At 36.4% G+C, this 24,439-nt stretch overlaps 1 protein-coding gene and 1 long non-coding RNA gene across 4 annotated transcripts in view; one reads left to right on the top strand and one right to left on the bottom strand.

Annotated features, from left to right (window-relative positions):
- Window positions 1-24,439, bottom strand: part of LOC134650357 (uncharacterized) — a 483,167-nt gene that overhangs the window by 699 nt on the left and 458,029 nt on the right. The gene's annotated exons all lie outside the window — the stretch shown is intronic.
- Window positions 1-24,439, top strand: part of LOC134650195 (polypyrimidine tract-binding protein 2) — a 669,692-nt gene that overhangs the window by 328,493 nt on the left and 316,760 nt on the right. The gene's annotated exons all lie outside the window — the stretch shown is intronic.

Raw genomic sequence — 24,439 nt, 5'->3', positions numbered from 1 at the left:
AAGACGCAATGTATTGCAAATTTTGTTATGTTTAAAGCGTGACAACCAACGTCAAACACACTGATGTCAGCGTACATTGAAGGCAATATTTATTTTGTATGAAAAAGAGGAAGTCTAAAGGATTCATAATTTTTAAAAGTTGCTGATCAAATGTTGGTCAGTTTGAGGAGTGCAGCCTTTAGTTTAATTTATTGCTACTGTTACAGGAAGCACCCTGTATAATGTATATGTTGTGTTATATTCTTTGTGTATATGTGGCAATGACGTTAGGCTAACCGTAGCTTATTTAGCTTGATTTTTTATCCAGACTTTCAGGATACGGTGCAGGTTTTCTGTACCGACATAGGTAAATATTAGGTGGTAATCGAGTTATATGTGTTGCTACTCTGAACCTCTGACTGGAAGTGGACGGTAATATCTATATACATACAAGTATTGTGCTCTTCTCGGATAATTTGTATTTGTAATTCAAATATATTGCCCACTATGAATAATTTTACATCATTAGTCACCTTACGAAAGCTTTTAAAACAATATATCATATATCATTGAGCAAAATGAACTATAAATGTTTTAAAAATATAATTACCAATACAGCACTTCAAATTAGTATAAAACTGGCAAATCTCTCACCGTGAAACGCTTTTTTTATTAAAATATTGCACGCACTTTTATATTTGAAGCCTATTTGTTGTATCTGCGTGTTTCTATCAACCGACAAAGGTCTGCAGGGGACAGATGGAGCTCAGAGATAAATATTGTACCGAGATTAATAGGGATCCGGCAGACTGCGCGCGGTACCCCAAAAAGGGAAGGAGTTTATTCCCTTTCTTCGCCGATCGGAAGCAGATCTCATTTCCACTGACAGCATCAAAGTAAGATACCAATCGGTTTTATTTGAATCAGCAATATTTTAAACGATGGCGCGGCTAGTTGGATTTTGGAATTGACTAGGTTAAAGTGTTAAAACTTGAGTTAGTTTAAGATATTTGTAGTGGTAGCGATTATATCGCTTTAAGTTTCTTAAAGTAAGTGCGTGCTCGTAATGTTAGTTGAACCATCGAGCACGTTCGGTGATACTCTGATTTTTGGCTGAATAGAATAATCCTATGTAGCGGTTCTCACTTGTTGCTCGGTAGGACTTTGTTAGCCGAAGGAAGGCCGTGATCCGTGACCTTTGTCAAAATACCTATAAGTACCTACTTATAGGTATATCACTTCTGTTCTTCGGCATACGCCGGTATCGTCATACTAAAATGACGTAGAAAAACGATTTGCACGTATCTGAACCAGTGTTTTTAGGGTTCCGTACCCAAAGGGTAAAAACGGGACCCTATTACTAAGACTCCGCTGTCCGTCCGTCCGTCCGTCCGTCTGTCACCAGGCTGTATCTCACGAACCGTGATAGCTAGACAGTTGAAAGTTTCACAGATGATGTATTTCTGTTGCCGCTATAACAACAAATACTAAAAACAGAATAAAATAAAGATTTAAGTAGGGCTCCCATACAACAAACGTGATTTTTGACCGAAGTTAAACAACGTCGGGCGGGGTCAGTACTTGGATGGGTGACCGTTTTTTTGCTTGTTTTGATCTATTTTTTGTTGATGATGCGGAACCCTCCGTGCGCGAGTCCGACTCGCACTTGGCCGGTTTTATACTTCGTAACCAGTAGAATGCTCAAAAGTTTAGTCTAAACTATATCTAAATCGAGTGACTGTCATGTTTGCCAAATAGGATAATGTTTGCTGTGCTGCAATTAGGAAAATTTGTTTGATACGAAATTTTTTAATAATTGATTCGGCACGGTTGATAAATTGGCATTTTAGATATGTGGGATAGTTTTTGAGCGTTATTTTATAGGTGCCTATACAATACTTTCTTAGAATTTTTAAGTAAAAGATCTATGCATTACTAGCATTATTTGTAGTTTCGGCTCTGCGGTGATAAGTCAGTCGTCAGTCAATCGGTCAGGACACGTGCATTTATATATATAGATTAGTATCTAGCGTAGATTTAGGTACTTAGGTACATTTATCAATTCTGCGGTTAAAGTGTCTACACCTTGAGATGATTAGATTAGTTTCGGGTGCAACTGATTGGACTAATTGGAGCGATTATATCGCTCTCAAGCGACTTACGTAATTGGGTATCGACATGTTTGTATGCTATTCAGTCTTATTCATGTAAATTGCTATAAATTTAGGTGTTAGGTCTTGCATGAATGGTGCGGGTACTTGTCTACGGCGGTACAGTCGCCATCAGATATATCGGAGCGGCCAAGGTGCTCACAAATATCTGAATACGCCTCTATTGTCGAGGCGTTAGATGCGTGTTCAGATATTTTTGAGCACCTTGGCTGCTCCGAAATATCTGATGGCGACTGTACCTAAGAGCGATTAGAAGTTCGTGCTGTACATTGTATGATAAAGTTATACTGTCATTAATTACTTAATGCGCTCTTTCTTGCACAACTGGAAGCCTAGCCAAGATGACAATCGTTGATAAAAAACGCCAATTGAAACTTAAATCGTGTACGGAAATATTCAGATGGATTTTCTTAGCATCAGCTGTCATCCTGATACATTTTTTCTTTTCGATTGTAGTTTGTCGATTATGATAGTCATCTTGGCTAGGCCCCTTGATCATAGTTTCATTGCTCGGAGTGGAAATTTTAATTTGATTTTAAATGATGGGTCTCCTGAACGTCCAATTCTCGCGAACTGAATTTTTTTCAATAAATCTGCCTGCTTCAAAGGCAGTAAAAATGAAATGAAATCATTTTCGCAAACTCTTCTAATCCTTTGTTGCCAGTGTGGCTATGTTAGCCATATTTGTGTACGTGACGGTCATCTCCTTCAATTACTTGGTATTAAAAAGTGACACATTTATTACGTGGATAAAGTCATCCATAATACGCCTCTTTAAACGCAAGACAATTAGGCGCAGTTTTGTGAATGAACAAGTTGAGAAGTTCGGAGCAACGAGGCATGGAGCGTTCTGCCTCAGCGCATCCGGGCGTTACCATAAAGTTCTCCACGGAGCTATACATCACTTAGTGACCCGCATCGGAGGGCCGCGCGTGCGCGCTGCGCCCGAGATTATTCACTTTAGTGCTAACTTTACGTCTGGGGATGAGGTGATGGTGGGGACAATTGGGATGATGACACATGTTGAATTTTATAACAAAATCTAGCTGAATAGATAGAAAATTAATACTTAAACTATACGATAAATTGTATATAAAAAAATTGAAATGATATGAAATATAAGACCTAAAGACCTGATAGTTTAAAAAATAAATTTTGAGATCCAAAATTAACTTCCTGAGACCCATTTTTTTATTTGGATCCCTTAGTTACTCAACGAAAGTTCAAAATATGTTTTGGAACATGTACCTACAAAAATTTGTACGCAGGGTCTTAGGAGCTTAAGAAATAATGGTAGGTACCATTAGAAAATAGAAACCTTACCTTAAATCGTATTGAAAAATAGATTGTTAGGCAACTACATATACATATACATAAACACAATAATTTCACCGTCCAAATAGCAATTTTTTTTTACCATATTTGGAGACGGCTTCAACTCGATCGTGACGTCACTTGAATACCGTAAGGGGCTTTTTGTGCGTTGAGTAAAATTTACAGATTTTTACTGTCATTTCTATTTTTTGTATTGCTTTAATGCAATGGGTTCCATATAGACATTTGACTCTCAATATATGTAATAATAAAAACTCAACTAGCCTATTGTCACAGTTTATTTTATTTTATGTATTTATAATGATATAGTCTTGGTTACAAATTCATTTAGGTACTTAAAAAGACACTGAATATTTCTGGTTAAACGCATTGGTTGACTGGTAGAGAATGCCTTAAGGCATTAGGTCTGCCATTTGTACCTTCATGAATTGAGCAACAAAGATTAAATACATAAATGTATAACATATATTATTATTTTAATATTACGTACATAGGAAGTACGTAAGATCAATATTTTTGCCATCTGACTTTATACATGAAAAATGAAAATGAAAAAACCATACACAGTTAATTGCTAAAAAAGAAGTTAATTCAATCTCCAAATAATGATGCAAATTTTTGAATTCCATTTGGACCGGGAGGCAGGTGTCGTTGATCAAAGGTGCAAAGATTAGCATAATCACCGCGTTGTTGGGTCGCCATTTGCGGTGTTGCGTGCCGGACCGAGGTGTTTACTACCCCTGCTTAGTACTTAGGTAGCCATTGAAATTTATTTATATTCAAGTGTAACTCGTATAAAATTATGATACTTACAAAGTTTAAAAAACAATTTTTCTTGTAAAATAAAAATACAATAAAATGTAGGTACATATATTACGGACAGACGTAATTTTCACAGTACTTGTTTCATACTGTCCCAAAAGTTGCGACTTTCAATCTTAATTCGCGGGTTCGAATCTTGACTCGTATTATTGAATTTCTCGGAACTTATCCATAATGTATAGTTAGATTTTTTTGATAATATTACTTGAGAGCTCTTTCTACTGTTTAACATCTTAAAAAATCAAAGTTTTTGAAGTTTTTGAAGAACCGTTCTAAATTTTCCTAAAGATTTTCGATAAAAAAAAACTACAAAAGACCAAAGTTTCGATTAGGTAGCCTTGTACATTTTTTTTATTTGATTTTTATTGAGGCTTTGGACAATCTAGGTGAACATGTCAGCCTCATGGGTGCTTTCATAGTTCTCAAGGGAGAGATCAATAAAGTGGTATACACTGATTGCTTTGTCAGATAAAGGCTCTGCCAACCAACAATTGATCTGTCCATTGCTTGCACATCTTATAAAATTCAATAAGGCAAAAATTAAAATGAGAAAAATGCTTTGGATTGGAATCTATCAGTTACAAACAAATCGATTTAAAAGGTATAAACTTCTTCGTTTATCCTCATCCCGAGCCAAACTTGAGAAGTTGTAAGCAGCACCGTTCAAGAGTAGCTTACAATTATTCCCAAATGATCTGGGCCGGTATTAAATGTTTGGAGTAAATTTGCCTTTTTAAATAACTAGGGAGCGGGAAGTATTAAAGGTATTACCTTGTTCAGCAAATTGTGCGGATTTTTAATATAGAAATTAATGCGGATGTAATCTTGGCCTTACCCGCTTTAAATTGATGTTAGGCCTGAGATACACTTATAAGTTTTACATACGTAAGTAGGGACAAAGCTATTTGCTAGAATGAGACAACGATATTTATATCTCATTCTGTACTTAGTATAGCTGTGTCCCTACTTATGTAATTAAAACTTACAAGTGTATCTTGGGCCTTTAGTAGGCTTGTAATTTCACCTAATATTTAAATTTCTACCGGTTTCTTACCTGGCCGAATAAACTTGTTCTTGTTACTCGTTGCCACGGTTACGGTCGCCTAGGTCACTTAATACTCAGGTTTTATGGTACATTAAAATAAACAAACATACATTTTTATGGCAGCTATAAGCCCTTGCCATAATGGGTAATCTTCTTAGTAACTGCGGAACTTGTATAATATTTAATCTAAAAACACTACCTATACCTACCTACCTACCTACAGCCGCTGGTGATGGGACAAAAAAAATTATCCACCCTCCTACCTAAATCACATGCTATTTTTCCAAAATGGTTCTCAGAAGAACACTGTTTTTATTGCATTATTTTATTGTAAATATGCATCTATGATTTTCATCGGAATAGTTGATTGTTGGACTTAAGCTTCCTCTCAGGATCATCACAACGATAAGTCGAGCGCTGCTATTTAAAGACCGTGCTGTTATTTTGGTATGAAGGCGTACTCCAATTTTAAATTACCTATGATGCCAACATGATATGACAAAGGTTTGCGGCTCGGTTGCACTATTATATTTCTACGAGAAGTACGCTGAGATTAATACCATGTTGATACTCTATTATAAAAATCTGAATTCGTTTCCTAATTGTTATAAACTGTTTTTTACTCGCGGTGGTTGGATCGGTAACGGTAAAATAAAAAAAGATAAAACAAACATGTTTTTCCCAAGTTTATAAAGAGCTCCTAGGTCACAAGGCAAGATATAATCAACTAAAGCTCGTTTCTTCAACGTATTTTTATTACAGAGCTTAATTAACTAAACCAAGTTTACTTGACTGATGGTAACAATACAAAATTGAATTAACGCTTCAAAGGATTCCAAAATTAGTTTGACCTGGACAATGGGAACGTTGCTCAAATATTTGTATTTGAAGCCAGGCCGTGTCGTAAACCGGAGATATTGCCCTAGTATTGTCTCAAAGAGATTAGTTTCGTTAAGTTTCTACGTGGTCGTGATTGTGACGAGTGTTAGGTTGGATCTGCCCAGTCTGCGGCCGCAAGGGTAGAAAATCAGACATTCTTGGAAATACTGGAATTTGGCTTTCATTGGAGTTGTCTAGGAAGATACTTGTTATGTTGCATCTAAAATACACTGACATCAGTAGATATCATTCTTCACGATGTCACTTAGTTATCGTGCATTTTGTTCGTACGGTTATTATTTATTTATTTCCCTACTTGTCCGTACGAGAATGTATTGGCGCGAGGGATTCAGCAGTCTGATGTCAGTTTTCGTTCGAATTGGCCTGCAAGGCTTGTATTATTTTACATTTTTTTTAATGACCGGAAAATTTTGGAAACTTCTTATATTTTTGTATGGGATTCGAAATTTTCCATTTCCTTTGTTAACTGTTTATCTAAATTTTCCAAGAATTTTCCCAACTTTTTGGCAACTTAATAGGCAAGTTGTACATCTGTAGGCAAGGCTTAGAGTAATAGGGTTCCGTGTGTCACATTGCGGTAAAAAAATGGATAAACACTAAGTACTTGGCCGTAGCATATTATAGGTGAAACTACAGCCAAAATCGCTGAAAAGTACAGGCGAATCAAACTTTACCAGCAACATTTGCTGTCAAACAACCGACATTACGATGCGGGCTCAAGTCCGCCTTGATTAAAGATATCTATATCAGTCAACCTTTCATTAGATATGACACAAAGGCCACGGTATCGCCGGCCGCGACATCTGGGCGTTATCGCGAAAGGGCTGCATCTTAAGTCTGAGGCAAATTTAATTAAAATAGTTCGGTTTATCAGACTCGTTTTCTATTAGGTTGATGAAATTGGCAGACGTTACGTTGACGAGGAAAGCCTTTATGCGGCTATGCGTAATGGGATCTTCGTATTAGCACTTCTGTCAGTTGCTATTATGTAATTAAGAGTTGAAATAAATGAAGCAACTTCACATATATATTTTTTGTTTCAAGTTATATATTCTGCTTTAATTGTTTGTTTAATGCCTGCACCTACTACAGTTTCTGTTTAGCCTGATGGTTGACTAGTAGAGAATGCCTTTAGTTAGATATTAAGTCCGCCATTTGTACCTTATGTGTTATATTGTGCAATAAACTTTAAAATAAATAATATATATATTTTGTGATTGAAGAAATATCTTGTGAGTCAGTCATCAATGTCAGGTGTGAATTGTCAGGTGTTGGAACAGACGCCTTAGTTCGGCAGCTTGGTAAACGTGTAAGCGCACCATTACATCTCGCAGCAAAGAAATGCCTCAGAAATCTCCCTGTAGCGGAATCTGCTGTTTAAATGTTTGCACAAAGGCTCCTGTTAGTACCGCCAACGTGTGTACGCCGGTTTATACCTACACAGATATTGACGGCAAATCTTTGCTTGCTGGAAAACTGCTAACGCCTTTTAAAAAAACTTGATATTTTATATATGTAGTGATTGTTACATGAAAGAGAAACAAACAAACAAGTGTTTTAATACTGAACACATTGCTCAGGGTCATAGTGCAAGAGCCTATAAAAATAGATTTAAAAACCGTTTGAAAAAGTTATCTCTTATAGCAGCTTATTATCGGTAATATTAATTTAATTAAGTAAAAATGAGTGAGACTGATGCCTGACTCCACAATCAGCCAAACTAAATGTAGCTTTGTGGAGCTTTGTCCATAACAAACAATTTTAACTTCTTTTTGTGATTAATAACTAACTAAATAATTAAGTAAGTGTTAAAATTAAACATTTTCTTTATCTGTTTCAGGTACGAGTAAATACATTAACAGCTTTAAGCGGGAGAAAGGTATTTTATTTTAAGTATTTACTTTTCAAGTCATGTTTAACGCTTTTGATCAATGTAATAATGTTCTATTTTTTCATTAAATATAGGTAGTAATTTTATTTAGGTATGAAATTAATTAAAGTAAGAACAACTGCCGTATTCGAACTTCAAGATATTCACAAGAGACGACACGTACTAGATCAATTCTAGATACGTTATAGTTTAGATTTCAACTAGTTCTCTTTTGCAGCGCAATTCGGGTAACTAATGTCACTTTTACGTTAGATAGAGTTAGATATCTATTAGAAGTGAATTAGATCTCTAAATCATATCTTGTGGAAATCGTTCAAGAGTATCTCCAGAATCGCGGAAATGTCAAATTTGACAGGTTAGATCTTAAACATATCGTTATCCTATCTTGGTGAAGTCTAAAAGATATCTAATAGATGTCTATTTCAAAATCCGAATCGGGCCCCAAGTCGTCAATCCATAGTTCGTGAGTAACGTAGTCTTCGTCAAGTGGACACAGAAATAGATCAGCTACGGAATTCGTCACCTACTTTCAAATTTAATAGGTAATGTAATCCGCTACAGGCCTTGTCAATCTTAACTATTAAATGAAACTAGGCTAAGGTGCCACCCCGGACCGTAGCCGTCCTCATGACACTGGCAGCGTTGTCGCGTTTCATTAAATTGCTGTTAAAAACCAGCCAATGACTGTGTATTAAATAACAATAAATACCAAACGCATGGACAATTCGCGTTCAACGTAGTTAAATGGGCAGTTAAAACAAATGCCGACGCAAACAAGTTTTGTGCCGCACTGTGCGAGCATGACAAATAATTAACTAATTTTAGTTTCCGCTTAATAGGCTTTTTAGAAACTCATTTGACTGGCAAATTATTTCACCTGTACGAATGGATAATTATTCATTGGTCGCTTGCGGTGCAAAGCCCGCATTACCGTTTTTACAAACAAACAGTATTGAATTCAGTACCTAAGTGTGCTTTTTGTGAGTGCAATTTCCATTAAGGCGGGGAGTGTTGTGAATTGTTAATTTTTGGGAGGTAAGACTAAGTCTAAGCGTAACATTCCATTTCTAACCACAGCTGCACTACTGGTACTGAACGCGCCGTTGTTACTGTCAATTTCCATAGTAAAATGAACAGTAGTGCAGCTGCGGTTGGAAATGGACGGTGACGTTCGCCGCCGCGTTGCTGCCCCGATTATGACATTCACTCGACGTCAGTCATTTTGCCAAGGACATTGACAGTTACAGCGCCGACGACAAGGTCGTAGCAGTAATGTCGCAATACTAATGTAACTGCAGTTGACATCCGACTGTCACATTCTGAAATAACGTTTACGACCCATGTCAAAATCGTTTCTTCAGTATACTTATCTACTTGTACTGAAATCGCCTATGAAAATAAATGTAACGTTAGCTTGAGTTTCCTATAAAAACAAAAATAAAGCCTTGACACATTTTACAAAGAACCTATAAATAACAAAGTGAGTCTTAAGGCAATAATACTTAGACTTAGACAAACTTCGACATACTCCGCGAAGTTTTCTTGTGTGTCAGTTTTGTAGTTCCATTCCTGTAAATATTTTTAAAAATGATTCTTAAAAAATCAACGTATTAAATAGTAAAAATACGGTGTTAAAAGCCACACATGATACATCCCTATTTCCAAACAATAACGTAATAAGATTTTAGATTTTAGATTCCTAGTATACCAACTCAAGCCCAAACCGAAATATAATTCCCCCGTTTTAAAAGCCAGTGTTGTGCAGCATTACTGCCGGTGCATTATTAAGCGAGGCCTATGAATGTGCGGATTATGCTTCCATTTGCCAATACATATCGGCTAGAAGCTACGTAGGCTAGATTTATTCAGAAACCTAAAATTCAACACCGATATCCAATCTGACTTTCTTATCAGAGTATCCGGCTCGTGAATTGAATGCGGTCTAGGCTCTAGAGTGAATGCGCAACCAATTTGTTTTCAATATAATTTTGATAATTTCAATACATTTTTACTGAATAAGCCTATCTGTATCTACCTAAATGGTGTTTTTTTTTAAATATCATTAGGTATTTATAGAGCTTTGTCACTTATGTGACGATGTCGCTCTGTATGTATACAAAAATGTGACTTTAACTTCTACTAAATTCTAACGCAACAAGTTTATATACGTACACATTTTGCATCCTTTGGCTTTTAGGCTGGAACGGTTAGAACATCTATCTATCTTTTGAAATATTTTTATTTTGGTTGTTTCGTTTCCGGGTTAGTCTACGTATCGAGTCTTACCAGATTTCTCCAGATGTTTTTGGGAGGATTTCACTTCTTTTTCCGTAATTTAAAGGGTGGGGCGGGGGGGGGGGGGGGGGGGGTGGTTTAGGTACCTACTAAAAATCTTGAAATATGTATTTTATTATTTATAACAACTATATCAATTTTTCGACCTCTAGCATAAAATATCGCGGAAGTATCATATTTACAAACTTCCATTCCCTAGTTTAAGGGGTTGAGGAGTAAAAGTTGTATGGGAGCTTCATTTTGTTCATGTGATTCTTACGGTGAAAAGTCACATTTTCACCAACTAACCTTCTATGCCAACCATAAAGCTTATACGTCGCTTTATGCAGCAATGTCTCGTTGTAAAATAAATTGATTAGACTCTGCGCACCGCCCGGGGCCCTGCGTTTGCAAATACCGCTTCTCGAATCGTATTTCACTATTAAAATACTCTTTGTAAATCGAGATAACAGAGTACACAGAAACAAGTACTAATTTTTGCCTTCTGCTTGACTTTGTTTTCGTTCTTTGCGTTATAAATTCCATTAGTACAGAGTAACGTGTCTGAAGCAATTTATTTGTTTGACGCTTTTTGAAAGTGCATTTGAACTTAATTTGTTTTTCGCTTGAATGGTATATACAGCCAAATAATTTAATTTCCGTACCATTTCGTACCTTTTTTAGTTGTGTTTATGAAGAAGCGCTGGTGGCCTAGCGGTAAGAGCGTGCGACTTTCAATCCGGAGGTCGCGGGTTCGAACCCCGGCTCGTACCAATGAGTTTTTCGGAACTTATGTACCTACGAAATATCATTTGATATTCACCAGTCGCTTTTCGGTGAAGGAAAACATCGTGAGGTAACCGGACTAATCCCAACAAGGCTTAGTTTACCCTCTGGGTTGGAAGGTCAGATGGCAGTCGCTTTCGTAAAAACTAGTGCTCACGCCAATAACTGATTAGTTGCCAAGCGGACCCCAGGCTCCCATGAGCCGTGGAAAAATGCCGAGGCAACGCGAGGAAGATGATGATGACCATTTCGTACCTTGTCACAATGACAATCAATATGAAAGTCACTAAGTAACCTCATACTATTATCACTGTGATAAGGTACGAGATGGTACTTAAATTAAATTCCTTGACCTCTGAAATGTGTTTAAGTTTTTACATTCCCTACTAAATCGTGATTAATTGAAGCACTTGTCATTATAACGGTCTCTATTTATGGCTTTCCACTCCAAACGCATTTATATTTGTGTTTATGATAGATATCTGACTTATGGATGTTTATATTACTCATTACTTACAACATACGAGTAAGCCTTATTGTGGGAGTAGGTCGATTTGTGTAAGATAATTCCAAAATATTTATCTATTTACATGAAATTAACACTTTGGTGGCTCACATCAATTTATTTTATATAGTATTGTATTATCATTGGGTCGTTTTCGACCCACTGAGTAAAACTCGCTCCTACTCATTAAAATTTGTTGGAGAATGAGCCTGTAACCTCAAGGAGTTCAGACCTAAAACTCGTTTTGGGCATATATCGGCTAAGCTGCTAGGTCAACATAAAATTAAGTGCAATAAATCACCGAGCTGGTATGACCTTACCATTAATTTTTATTCAACATCGTTTTGCGCCGCTATAAAATACACTGAAGTGAAGTGAACCCGGAAGTTTCCATACAAAGTGACCCGTCTTAATTGCTCTTGTGTGTATATTTATGAAATAAAAGCACCAAGCTACGTTTTGCCTCCCTCCGGACCTTTGGAATTTGAGGCGCGCGGTCAGCCTTCCACTTAAACGTTAATTTGTATCGACAGTGAAAATTCTCTCGTGTTTCACGCCCTTTTTTCTCTTAACTAATTAATTTGAACAAGGAATTTTCTTCAGTTGCCAAAACAAGAGGTTGTCCTAATAATTATGACGTCATCCGAGAAGGATTTAATTAAAGGCCTTTTTCGAGGCCTTCGATGTCATTGGTGCTCAATGACCCTTTGTAGTCGGAGAACAGGTCCGTAGTGATTAAGTTCGGCTGAATTTATGTAGCTAAGTGGTTAAGATATTTAGCTGCCGAACCAGGGGTAGTGAATTCAAACTGCGCCTCGTACACTCAGCATCAAATAGTTGCCAAATACTTTTGGCTTTATTACTATAGACATTAGGATGTTATTAAATTGTATAACGGGACTTAATCGCGTATTTAAGTTTTAAGATTTACCTCCGACGTTTCGAGGACGGCGTGGTCCCCGTGGTCTCGGAGAAGACTGGTTAAGGTTGACATCAACATCTTCTAGCCGCGCGAGTTTTTCGAACTACCCGCACTTGGTCTTGTTTATCAGCTTGTAAATTAGGATGGGTCGGATCCCGATATATTTTGCCACTTTGGCCGTCAATATTTGATATACTGACTGTACAGTGAGTAGCAGAAATAAATAAGTGTGCGAGCTGTTTAAAAGTTCAAGGGTTAAGGGATTGTGATCATTTTGGACACCTTGGGGCCCTAGTCAAAACGTGGACAGAAAATACCAATCGAGCCACTTCTGCTGCTGAATGATCAATAAGGTTCTTCATAATTTATACAACTAATAACTAAAATCTAATAAAGAAAAATTGTTTTCCTTTATGAGCAATTCCATTAAAAATTAAAATGGCGTTCGTTAATAAAGTCACAAAATGTGATTTGCTGATACTTCTTCAAAGTTAACATTGAAAAATGCACCCAATGACTTGCCGAAGGCTTAACTTCTACAGATATGTTTATCCTAAAAGATATAGGTCTTAGGTATATCGGAGTAAGATCTAAGTTTAATTAAGCATACCAAATGGTAGTATCAAAGTTGGGGAAGTTCTTCGAAGCCTCGAGCGTCTGCGTAGGATCCTGACTAAACTGCATCCAGTAGTTTGATTACGAGGTTCTGACGTCTGAAGTCATATTATTATTGGTAGGAGGAAAGGGGATGACCGCTTTTCCAAATATGCGTAGTCCCCATTTTCCTCTCTGAACATTAACATTGAAGAAAATATTGTTATACAATTTGGTGTATTATACCACAATTTCTATTATTATCAGAGTTTTAGCAGCAAAAAAGACTGCAAACTTTTCTTGGAAAGTCCTAATTTTTATTTTTAAAACAATCTTTTGGGAATGGGTCGCGACATTTGGAAAGAACCAATAATAAATTAACGGAATCACGAGTAAAAATAGAATTTAATATAATATTTAATGATGTTGATATTTTCATGGTGTGTGTATTACCTTTAAGGTGACATCTAACGTGCCCCGGGTATTCTTAATGGTTCTTTTTTTGTATTTTTAGATCAAGTAAACATGACTAAAAAGCGGCCAAGTGCGAGTCGGACTCGCCCATGAAGGGTTCCGTATTTAGAGGATTAATGACGTGTTAAAAAAAACTACCTACTAGATCTCGTTCAAACCAATTTTCGGTGGAAGTTTGCATGGTAATTGTACATCATATATTTTTTTTAGTTTTATCATTCTCTTATTTTAGAAGTTACAGGGGGGGGGGGCACATTTTTTCTATTTTTGTGTGAAAATCTTAATGCGGTTCACAGAATACATCTACTTACCAAGTTTCAACAGTATAGGTCTTATAGTTTCGGAAAAAAGTGGCTGTGACATACGGACGGACGGACAGACAGACAGACAGACAGACAGACATGACGAATCTATAAGGGTTCCATTTTTCCCTTTTGGCTACGGAACCCTAAAAAGACCCGTTGGCTGTTTTTTTACGAGTAAGGCTTTGTTCGGTTATTTAAAGTCTTGAAGAATACAGTTATTTTGGTACCTTAATGAGGTGTAACTTTTTTTTGCGTGGGAGAGGTGGCGCGCTTTAGCATTAGAAAAAGCGGCCAAGTGCGAGTCGGACTCGCCCATGAAGGTTTCCGTATTTAGGGGATTTATGAAGTATTAAAAAAAACTACTTACTAGATCTTATTCAAACCAATTTTCGGTGGAAGTTTGCATGGTAATGTACATCATATATTTTTTTTAGTTTATCATTCTCTTATTTTAGAAGTTACAGGGGGGGGGGGGACACATTTTACCACTTTGGAAGTGTCTCTCGCGCAAACTATTCAGTTTAGAAAAAAATGATATTAGAAACCTCAATATCATTTTGGAAGACCTATCCATAGATACCCCACACGTATGGGTTTGATAAAAAATTTTTTTGAGTTTCAGTTGTAAGTATGGGGAACCCCCAAAAAAAAATTTTTTTTTTCTATTTTTGTGTGAAAATCTTAATGCGGTTCACAGGATACATCTACTTACCAAGTTTCAACAGTATAGTTCTTATTGTTTCGGAAAAAAGTGGCTGTGACATACGGACGGACAGACGGACAGACGGACAGACAGACAGACATGACGAATCTATAAGGGTTCCGTTTTTTGCCATTTGGCTACGGAACCCTAAAAAGGTAAATTATCTTGATGTGTCCTTTAATTGAAAAACATGTTTTAAAAAAAGTCACGGCAAATATGTAACAATTATGAATCTAATACGATTATTTATATTCTTCTGCTTTCATAAGTATAAGTTACTCGCACTGTTAGTGCTTGAGAAAGGAGACCTAGGCTCGCCGAAACATGTCGCGCGAGTGACTTAAAACAAGTGAGTCTAAACCGTAAAATTATTCAAAACATAAGTTACTGGTTTTAAAAAAGCGTTTTTCAATTATAGGCATGTCAAGATTGCTTACCTTCTTTCTATTGCTAAAAAAAACGAACTAAGTACTTATTGTAGAGGAAGATTTTTGCACAATGGCAAGTGGGTAACACGGCACACTCGTCAGGGGTACCGCAAGCGGAGGTGCCGGCATTTAGCGAGAGGTTGAAGATGACAGGATTTTTTATAAAAATAAAAATAAGGTGTATATATTATTATTTTTAAAATATTACTGGACACTATCACACAAGTTTCACAGTAAGATCGTTTCATTGCGTTTTTTTCTTGTAACCATGTTGTTCACAGGATGTTCATTAACTATAGTTTACCAGTACCCTACTAGAGTGTAGCAATGATACATCTTAGAATATACAATATATACTTACTTAACTTAAAACATGGTGTGCAATTTCTAACGAAATAAAATCATCGTTAAACCGGCTAGCTGTCTGTAGCTGAACAGCAACAAAAGGCATGTTTAGTTACTATCCTCATCACCTTAAAAGCAGTGAAATATTAAAAAAATCATTTGAATGAATAAACTAACTTTGCCTTAAAAGACTCATGAACTCCCTGACATTAGAATTAGAGTAAACTCCGTCCACTTTTGATAAAACATACCCAGTTTTTTCAGGTCTTCCGTATTTGAATTCACCATTATGTGATCAGTCGGGCGCAAAGGCCTTGCTTTTACGCAAAAGAAAAAAATAGTACGTGCACACGATCCCGATATTCCTACGACTTTCGGACGGTTTGTACGGTTGTGTACAGATACTAGATTAATGGGCGGATTTTTATAAAAAGTCCCATGTTCACCGCAAAAGCTGAAAGCATCGAGTGATGCAAGAAAAAATGAAAATAAAATTTGGATTGGGTTTAGTTCTGAAATCGGAGATGCAATAAGGCTTCCGATGATGGATGTTTCGGAAAATGAATAAAGCCGTGTTGTGTGTAAAGCTGTACAGATATTTTTACTAGTAAGGTCGCTTTACTTTGTTCATAATAAAATCGCCATCACATATTTTTGGCCGTTTCGCTTTATCTGCTTTTGATTGATTCATTTTAAATGAGCCTACAAAAAAAAACTGCCAAATGTATTGTTAAATACAGGTACCTAAGTAAAAAAGCGGCCAAGTGCGAGTCGGACTCGCCCATGAAGGGTTCCGTATTTAGGCGATTTATGACGTATAAAAAAAAACTACTTACTAGATCTCGTTCAAACCAATTTTCGGTGGAAGTTTACATGGTAATGTACATCATATTTTTTTTTTTAGTTTTATCATTCTCTTATTTTAGAAGTTACAGGGGGGGGGACACATTTTACCACTTTGGAAGTGTCTCTTGCGCAAACTATTCAGTTTAGAAAAAAATGATATTAGAAACCTCAATATCATTTTTGAAGACCTATCCATAGATACCCCACACGTATGGGTTTGATGAAAAAAAAAATTTTGAGTTTCAGTTCGAAGTATGGGGAACCCCAAAAAAATTTTTTTTTTCTATTTTTGTGTGAAAATCTTAATGCGGTTTACAGAATACATCTACTTACCAAGTTTCAACAGTATAGTTCTTATAGTTTCGGAGAAAAGTGGCTGTGACATACGGACGGACAGACGGACAGACAGACAGACAGACAGACATGACGAATCTATAAGGATTCCGTTTTTTGCCATTTGGCTACGGAACCCTAAAAAGGTCTAGCCCATGTTAACTTAAACATACTCGTATTATGTGTTTCTTCCATTGAATTATTTTGGTTACAAACGTGTAATAATACGAGGGGCGTTCAAAATATTCTCGGTATTGATATCTTACGACCTCTTCTAAAATTTCTTTCGTTACTGGCCGCTAAGGTTTATTCATTGACATTAAAAAAAAGTATAATTCGAACCGAGATAGTCTTTTGTTTTTCTGCAATTGCTGAACAAACATGAACATCCTGTGCGAATTGACAATGTTAACTAAATTAGAACATCGATGCGTGATAAAATTCTTGACAAAACAGGGTAAAAATCAAAAAACCATAAAAGAGGAAATGGATTGTGTTTACCGTGAGTCTGCTCCTTCTTTATCTACCATTCAAAAGTGGTCAAGCGAGTTTAAACGCGGAAGGGAGAGTATTGAAGATAACCCTAGACCTGGCCGGCCTGTAGTAGCTACTTCACAAGAAAATATTGATAAAGTGGAAAAACTTATATTGGAAGATGGTCGAGTGAAGGTAAAATCTATAGCACAAGTAACCAATCTCTCTATTGGTACCGTACATGATATTATACATGACCATCTTAATATGTCAAAAGTAAGTGCAAGATGGGTTCCGCGAATGCTGACTCGGCTTCAAAAAGACATGCATGTAGCTTGTTGTTCCGATTTTATTGACCTGTGCGGTGAAAATCCTGATGAGGTGCTGCAAAGAATAGTTACTGGAGATGAAACCTGGGTTCATCATTATGACCCAGAGAGTAAACAAGAGTCCATGCAGTGGCACATTAAGGGTTCAGCTCATCCCAAGAAGTTCAAGGTCATCCCTTCAGCTGGCAAGGTCATGGCCACGATATTTTGGGATTGTGAAGGAGTATTACTAATCGATTATAAAGAAAAAGGTGTAAATATCACAGGACAGTACTACGCTAACATTCTACGTCAATTAAAGGATGTAATTAAAGAAAAGAGGCGAGGAAAGTTAACCAAAGGTATTCTGCTTCTGCATGACAACGCCCCCGTCCATACTGCTCATATTGCCAAGGCAGCTATTGTTGAATGTGGGTTTAAAACTGTTACTCACCCACCGTATAGTCCGGACTTAGCCCCCAGCGACTTCTTTTTGCTCCCCAATCTTAAAAAGGATCTGCGTGGAAATAAATTTTCTGACGATGAAGCATTGAAGGCGGCAGTGGAGGAGCATTTTTACACGACAGATAAAAAATATTTATACGAGGGATTAAAAAAAATAATTGATCGATCTTTTAAGTGTATGAACATAGGGGGGGAGTATATTGAAAAATAAAAATATCAAACTTTTCGTACTTGTTTGTTTTCATTCTCATACCGAGAATATTTTGAACACCCCTCGTATAAGTTTAATTAATAAGTTAATAACCTATCAAAAGTTGTCTGAATATGTGTGAAAGGTTGTCTCCTGTGTAGAAAAGATGACAAATTAAATAAAGATTTTAAAATTGTATAGTCATTAATAATAATATCGTATTCAAATGTGTATTGAACTAAAATTCTGGCACTGCTGGTGATGGCTTTCCCAGCACTGTAAGGCGGCTTAGCTGGTGTGCTTTATGGTAATGGATTCTCTTAGTTCATTATCATGCACTATATATTTAAGTATTACACACTCATCTAAAAGACGAAAATTACGAGCATGCCATTTGAAAACATTGTTCTGATAAATGTACGAGTTGTATCAACATCCAATTTAGCTGATCAAACTACGCGTCAAAAATATCTACCATTCTCCAACAACTTAATAAAAATAGATTATGTCTCTATATGTAGAATAATTAGACTAGTTATAACATCGCGAACTGTCCCTACAGTGTCCAAAATTATCTGACATCCTAGAATATTTTTTCAAATAGACATATATGTCTCAATATATGTATACTTAAAAAAGTTTTCAAGCAGTGCAGATAGTTTTGGCGCGTTGTTTCAACCGCTACTATTACACAATAAATTCCCAGGTCAAAATACAAATTATACCCCGCAGTGAGCTCGAAAGACAAATTATCAGGTGTTTTAGTTTTAGTTGTAAACTCTTGTTCGTTATTAACTGAACACTAGTATGATGACGTTTAATTTAGCAGACAGGTTAAAGTTCGTAAGTTGGCCTCAAGTTCCCTGCTAATGCGTTGAGGAGAGGCTGCGCAGAGTTCCCTTAATATATTAATCATTATATGTGGTATGGGTGTGTAGGAGCTACTATAAGCCCCATGGGGTCTGACGAAATGTCAAATTTGACACAGTGCTGAATTCACATGTATCAAATATCAAATATCAATATCAAATATCAACATTTATTCAGCAAATAGGCCACAAGGGCACTTTTACACGTCAATATGGAATTTACATACAGCAAAAAAAAACACATCAATAATTGTAAAATACAACTAAGCCGTAAATATCAAATCAAACTAACATAGAGATGTATAAAGCCTCTAAATGTCGAATTACAAAAAACGCTATAACAATAGTATTGAAAAAAAAACACAAAGAGACAAAAACTATAATCTAAAATTATTTAGAGATGTAAATGTCTCTAAGTGTCATCATAACTAAAAGATTACAGTATATAGTAGTTAATCAAATTATCCTTAGAGATGTATAGGGTCTCCAAGAGTCAAAATCCTGTATACCTAATTAAAACATTCATTAAATTAAAGAAAATGATAGTACAAATAAAATAGCATACGAGAACCGAATGAGGTGTGTCCATGTAATTATACTCAAAAATAAAGTTACTAAATATAATAGCTCGTGTTAGCTTAAATAGACCAGTCTCCACAAACAGCACCCGTTCACGAGTATGACGCGTATCTCAGCCATCGCCTCTCTCAACCTTCATTCGGGAAAGTGGTATACCTATACGTATACATAATATAGTGGTATTATGTATACGTTGTGGGTAAAGGGAACCCCTGCTTAGGGTTTCTTATCCGAAGTCCCAATAGGTTTTTATTACGTAGTTTCTTCTGACCTTACGTCTCTAAATCCTAGAAGTTTTGTAACAAGTGAACTAAAATTAATTTAAAGTCCCTACTAATATTATTAGTGCTACAGTATCTCTGTCTATTTGTCTGCTACTTTTGCACGCTTAATCCGCTGAACCGATTTAAATGAAATTTGGTATGGAGTTAGTTTGAGTCCTGGGGAAGAATAAAGAATAGGTTTGGTCATGTTTATCAAAATCGTTATTCCTCGTAAACGAAATTGGGATTTGGCAATTATTATTTTTTGTATCGAACGTTGATACGTAGACATAATTGTAACTAAGTTCATAACGTGGTAAATTAAGCGCGGTAAAAATATGCTATGTACCATTTTTTTTTTATAAAATATTACATTTGTCTTTATCAACTTATATAAAAACGACCCAAAGTACTTAGCAAACCCAATTAAAAGCATATTAATAAAATATCCAGTCTGGGTGAGCTTTAAATCCTTTTATATTTAAACCATTGTTTTGAGCATATCAATAATGCGAACCATACTTAGACGTGATAACATTTTAATTAACGGTTGTGCTTTTCCACGAACCTGAGACTGATTCTACTTTATAAGTACTGATTTTAACTTTAACCGGATTATTATTTACTTTAACGGGACTTAATCGCATATTTTGAAGATTTAAATATTCTGTTTTTTTTGTCGGGACGAAAGTTTTAAGATCTCATCCACATGGAATCCAACTTCATTAGTAAATGTAAACGAAAACGAATATCATAAAGATAAGAGTATTACTAATACGAGTACGTGGAATTAGGTTGATATGTAGTTAAATTAATTACATGCAAAATGCGCTGTCTAAAAAAATAAATACAATCCTGTTATGTAAATATGTATGTATGTATGTATTGTTTGTGGATACAATAAAAAACAAATACTTAAGAAAAAAAGAAGAAAAGAAAGAATGAAGAGAAGTATGGAAGAAAAAGACATGCTGCGCCGACCCCAGTGCATGGGGACAAGGGCAAACGAATGATGATGTAAAATCCATAAATCACGCCACGTAGATGAAAACCACATCAAATAGTTGAAACAGAATTAGGCTCCAAGCGTCTGCGTTAAATGGAGCAGAGAATATTTTATTATGGAACAAAAACCTCAACAGTAGGTGCAGTCATTGCTTTACAGGCGTTTCCCACTAGGGCACAAAGGATGCGCTGTTAGAAGTTAATTAAATTTAAATATGAGCGCTATAGTGCATACATATACATGCGTATACATAGACTAGGCTTTGTTGGTTTTTATGGGTGAGGTGTTGTTCATTGGAAATACATTCTTAGACTTTGGTAAATTAAATTTAAAACAATCTGGCTATATAATTACTTACTTTTATATTTAAATGAAAAACCAGCTTGACTGATTGCTTTTTCGATAGGTACGCAAAATTTTATAATTTAAGACAAAAAATACCTCGCGACACGAACCGCCTCATACATACTCTTTTCTCTATAAATTTATTAAAAAAAGTTATCTAATAAATAGATAAATATAAAAAAAATTGTATTATAGGACAGTCTTACACTAAATCGTCCTAGCCCCACAGTAGGCTCAATAAGGCGTGTGGTGTGGGTGGGTGGTATAGGTGGGTGTAATAGATAAATATAGACAAATACTTAAATACGTATAAAAACAACTATAACTCAGGAACAAATATTTCACTTTTATACTCAATAACAAGTCGAATTGTATTTAATTGGCAAAGCGCTGTACAGGGTTTTCTATTCGAAGTAAGTAATACTCTACTACATGCTACGATGTGAGGCTACGACATAGTGTTGCACTACAGATTAAGAACGTACTCCCATCTAAAAGCCGGTAACGCAACGGTACATTGTTTTCTCTAAGTATATAGATTAAGTTAACATTATGATTTGTCTCGCCCTCGGAGGGCTTAACACCTTGTTATATCATGGTTAGACAGCCGCCCACGTCATTCTCGAATGCCCAGGGGTGGCAGAATACCGGGAACAACACCTCGGCTCACCGGGGTCGCTCCCAGAAGTCGTCGGCAACGTCAAGGGTCTGCTAGGCTTCTTGGTAGAGCTGGGTTGGCAGGAATAGTGCCGCCAACCCATCACGCAAAATAGGCGCAATAATATGACGTCGAGTTGCGGGAACCAAGCCCGCGAATACCTATAACCTATAATATCACGATTTGCATTTAATAATGTCAATGTTTGCATCAGAAGCCTACCTCAACACTGGTGACCCCGACGTGATTTTGATTTATCCTATACGGGAAATACATATTACAAAGTTCCATAAGATAAGACAAGAAATTCAAAATACATTCTTTTAGGGTATTTGGAAAAGAACTTAGACCCTACAATAAAAATACCACTAGTGTGTAGAAATCAATGCAGCCACAGCCATCCTTTTTCTTAGCAGCCTGGAGAACCCAAAAAAGTTATAATTATAACGATCCGAGAATAGGTCGTGTCGACAAAATCCGATAAACGCCATGGTTAAGCCGGGCACTATTGCATTTAATTAAAAACGATAATTTTCCATCGTTTTCCGCCTCATCTCTTTATGCACATAGTTGTAAAAGTAAATAAAGCCGATCGAGTTTTATGTACCGGAAGTGCATGAGAGTTTTCGGATGAACCGCAATTAAGCTAGTAGTATTCACACTTGAACAATATCAACCTGGTTTGATATTCGTTTGGATTTTTCCTGCACGCCCATATATGGTGTGAAGGAGCTGCACTGAGGGTAATGTCACATCTAGATTAGATTTTTAAAGTCCTTATGTCACTTTAGAGGCTTGCAAAATAAAATAAAAGTTTTATTATAATACATTACATAACAAAATGATTTCGATTGTGAGACTGTGGGTTTAGAGTAAAGATTACTTTTCAATCTCAATAATTCAAAACTGCTTCAGATCATGATCAACAAGAAAAAAAAGAGAGTACCGAAGAGGTAGTAACGCCAGAAAGGGGTTCCGATACCAGAAAGCGGTTCCTCGACTCCAAAGCAATAGCTTTACGAAATCGGGATAAACGCTAAAGACGCTAAGACGGAGTATATTCAAGCCCAAATTTAAAAGAAAACCGTTAACCCTAACCGATCCTAAAACCATTTAATTCAGAAGAATCGACTTTCGAATTCCAATTTTCAAGGGAAATTTGACTTCGACATGTTCGTAATTTGGGTTCCTTAATACTTACTATCTCTTATTGGCTTCATCCCTAATTTAACTCTTAAAGAGACATATTGGGGAAATCGGCGATCCAGAAAGATATATTATGTAGTCGCTGAGGCCGGCCGATTGATGACACCGATTCTAGGGTTGTGCCTCATTGGTTTGCGGGTGAGACTGGGATTTTACAAGGGTTGCCTGCTTTTAGTGCGTGTCGAAGTTACGCTGAGTCAAGTGAAATAAAAGTTTAATTTAGGGGTTACCGGAACGCAGGGGACAATCTAAAGTATATCCAATACAAATGTGATAATTGAGATGTTTGTTAATCAATCGTGGCAAAAACGGCTGTAACTTAAATGTAAATTAGTTTACTTACCTAGATTTTGTTCAAACCCAAATCAACATTAATCATATTTTTGTCCCAAAACTGTCCCTTTAAAATGGGAACGTGTTTTAGCAGCTCATGATTAAAAATTGTCACACGGACGAAGACACGGGCAAAAACTGTTATCGTTGAAGCTTATTGTGCTAGAAGCGTGCGTCTGCCATAAAAAATATTAATTTCTTATCTTCAACATGAACTTATTCTACAAAGCACTTATTTGTTAATTATATAATAATCTGAAAAACTAAAACTAATTGTTGTGGTAGCTTATACCAGTTTATATTATGATTCAGCAGACGCTGCGGGTGAAGTAAATAATTTCTCATTTTTAAACGCAAAGAAATTTTCTGCTCTTTTTAACAGTTAATCTTCTGCGTTAATTACCCAGTCAGATGTATCTGGTAACATGAGAGATAGTTTATACCCTCGTGTCTGCTTGTGAGTGTACCTAGGTAATAGTATCAGTTTTAGAATTAAATTTAAGCTTGTAGAAAGATCGTAAGTAACCGCTGGACGAGGGATGAGGGCGGCACTCGAAATGTCTTATGACTGGCACTCGATACTATGCCTGGTGTGTGCTTGTATGCGGTTTTAGTTTCGTGGGTGTTTTCGATTGATTAGTAACAATGGAGCGAGCAGAGCATTGTGCATATGATTACAAAAGGATTAGTACCGCAAGGCGTAAGTTTTGCATTAATTTCGGAATATGACGAAAAGGTTGGAGGAGTGCGTACGCAGCGAAGGCCGATATTAGAAAATGCGATATTTATTCTGTTCTGACGCTACTCGGGCCTAAAACATCGTACAAAGCCGCGTTTCTAATAATTAGCGAGCACCAACAAAGCTTAATAGTTAGTTCCCCTCGCACCGAAGCCGGCTCCTATTATTAAATCTTAGCCCGCTCTAATTCTTCGACCTTTCAATGTTGAGTATAAAATTTTACTCTATATTCCTGAGAGCAACCGCTATTATCCGCTTTGTTAAATTTTTAATTAGAATCGAAAGTCAGGTAGCTTGTAAACCTGCTAGGTGTAGGCGCGGGTTCAGAGTTGAGCCTTAAACTTTG

Source organism: Cydia amplana, chromosome 8 (genome assembly GCF_948474715.1).
Source record: "Cydia amplana chromosome 8, ilCydAmpl1.1, whole genome shotgun sequence".
NCBI classification, from domain to species: Eukaryota; Metazoa; Arthropoda; class Insecta; order Lepidoptera; family Tortricidae; genus Cydia; species Cydia amplana.
This window is presented reverse-complemented; position numbering and strand designations above follow the sequence as displayed.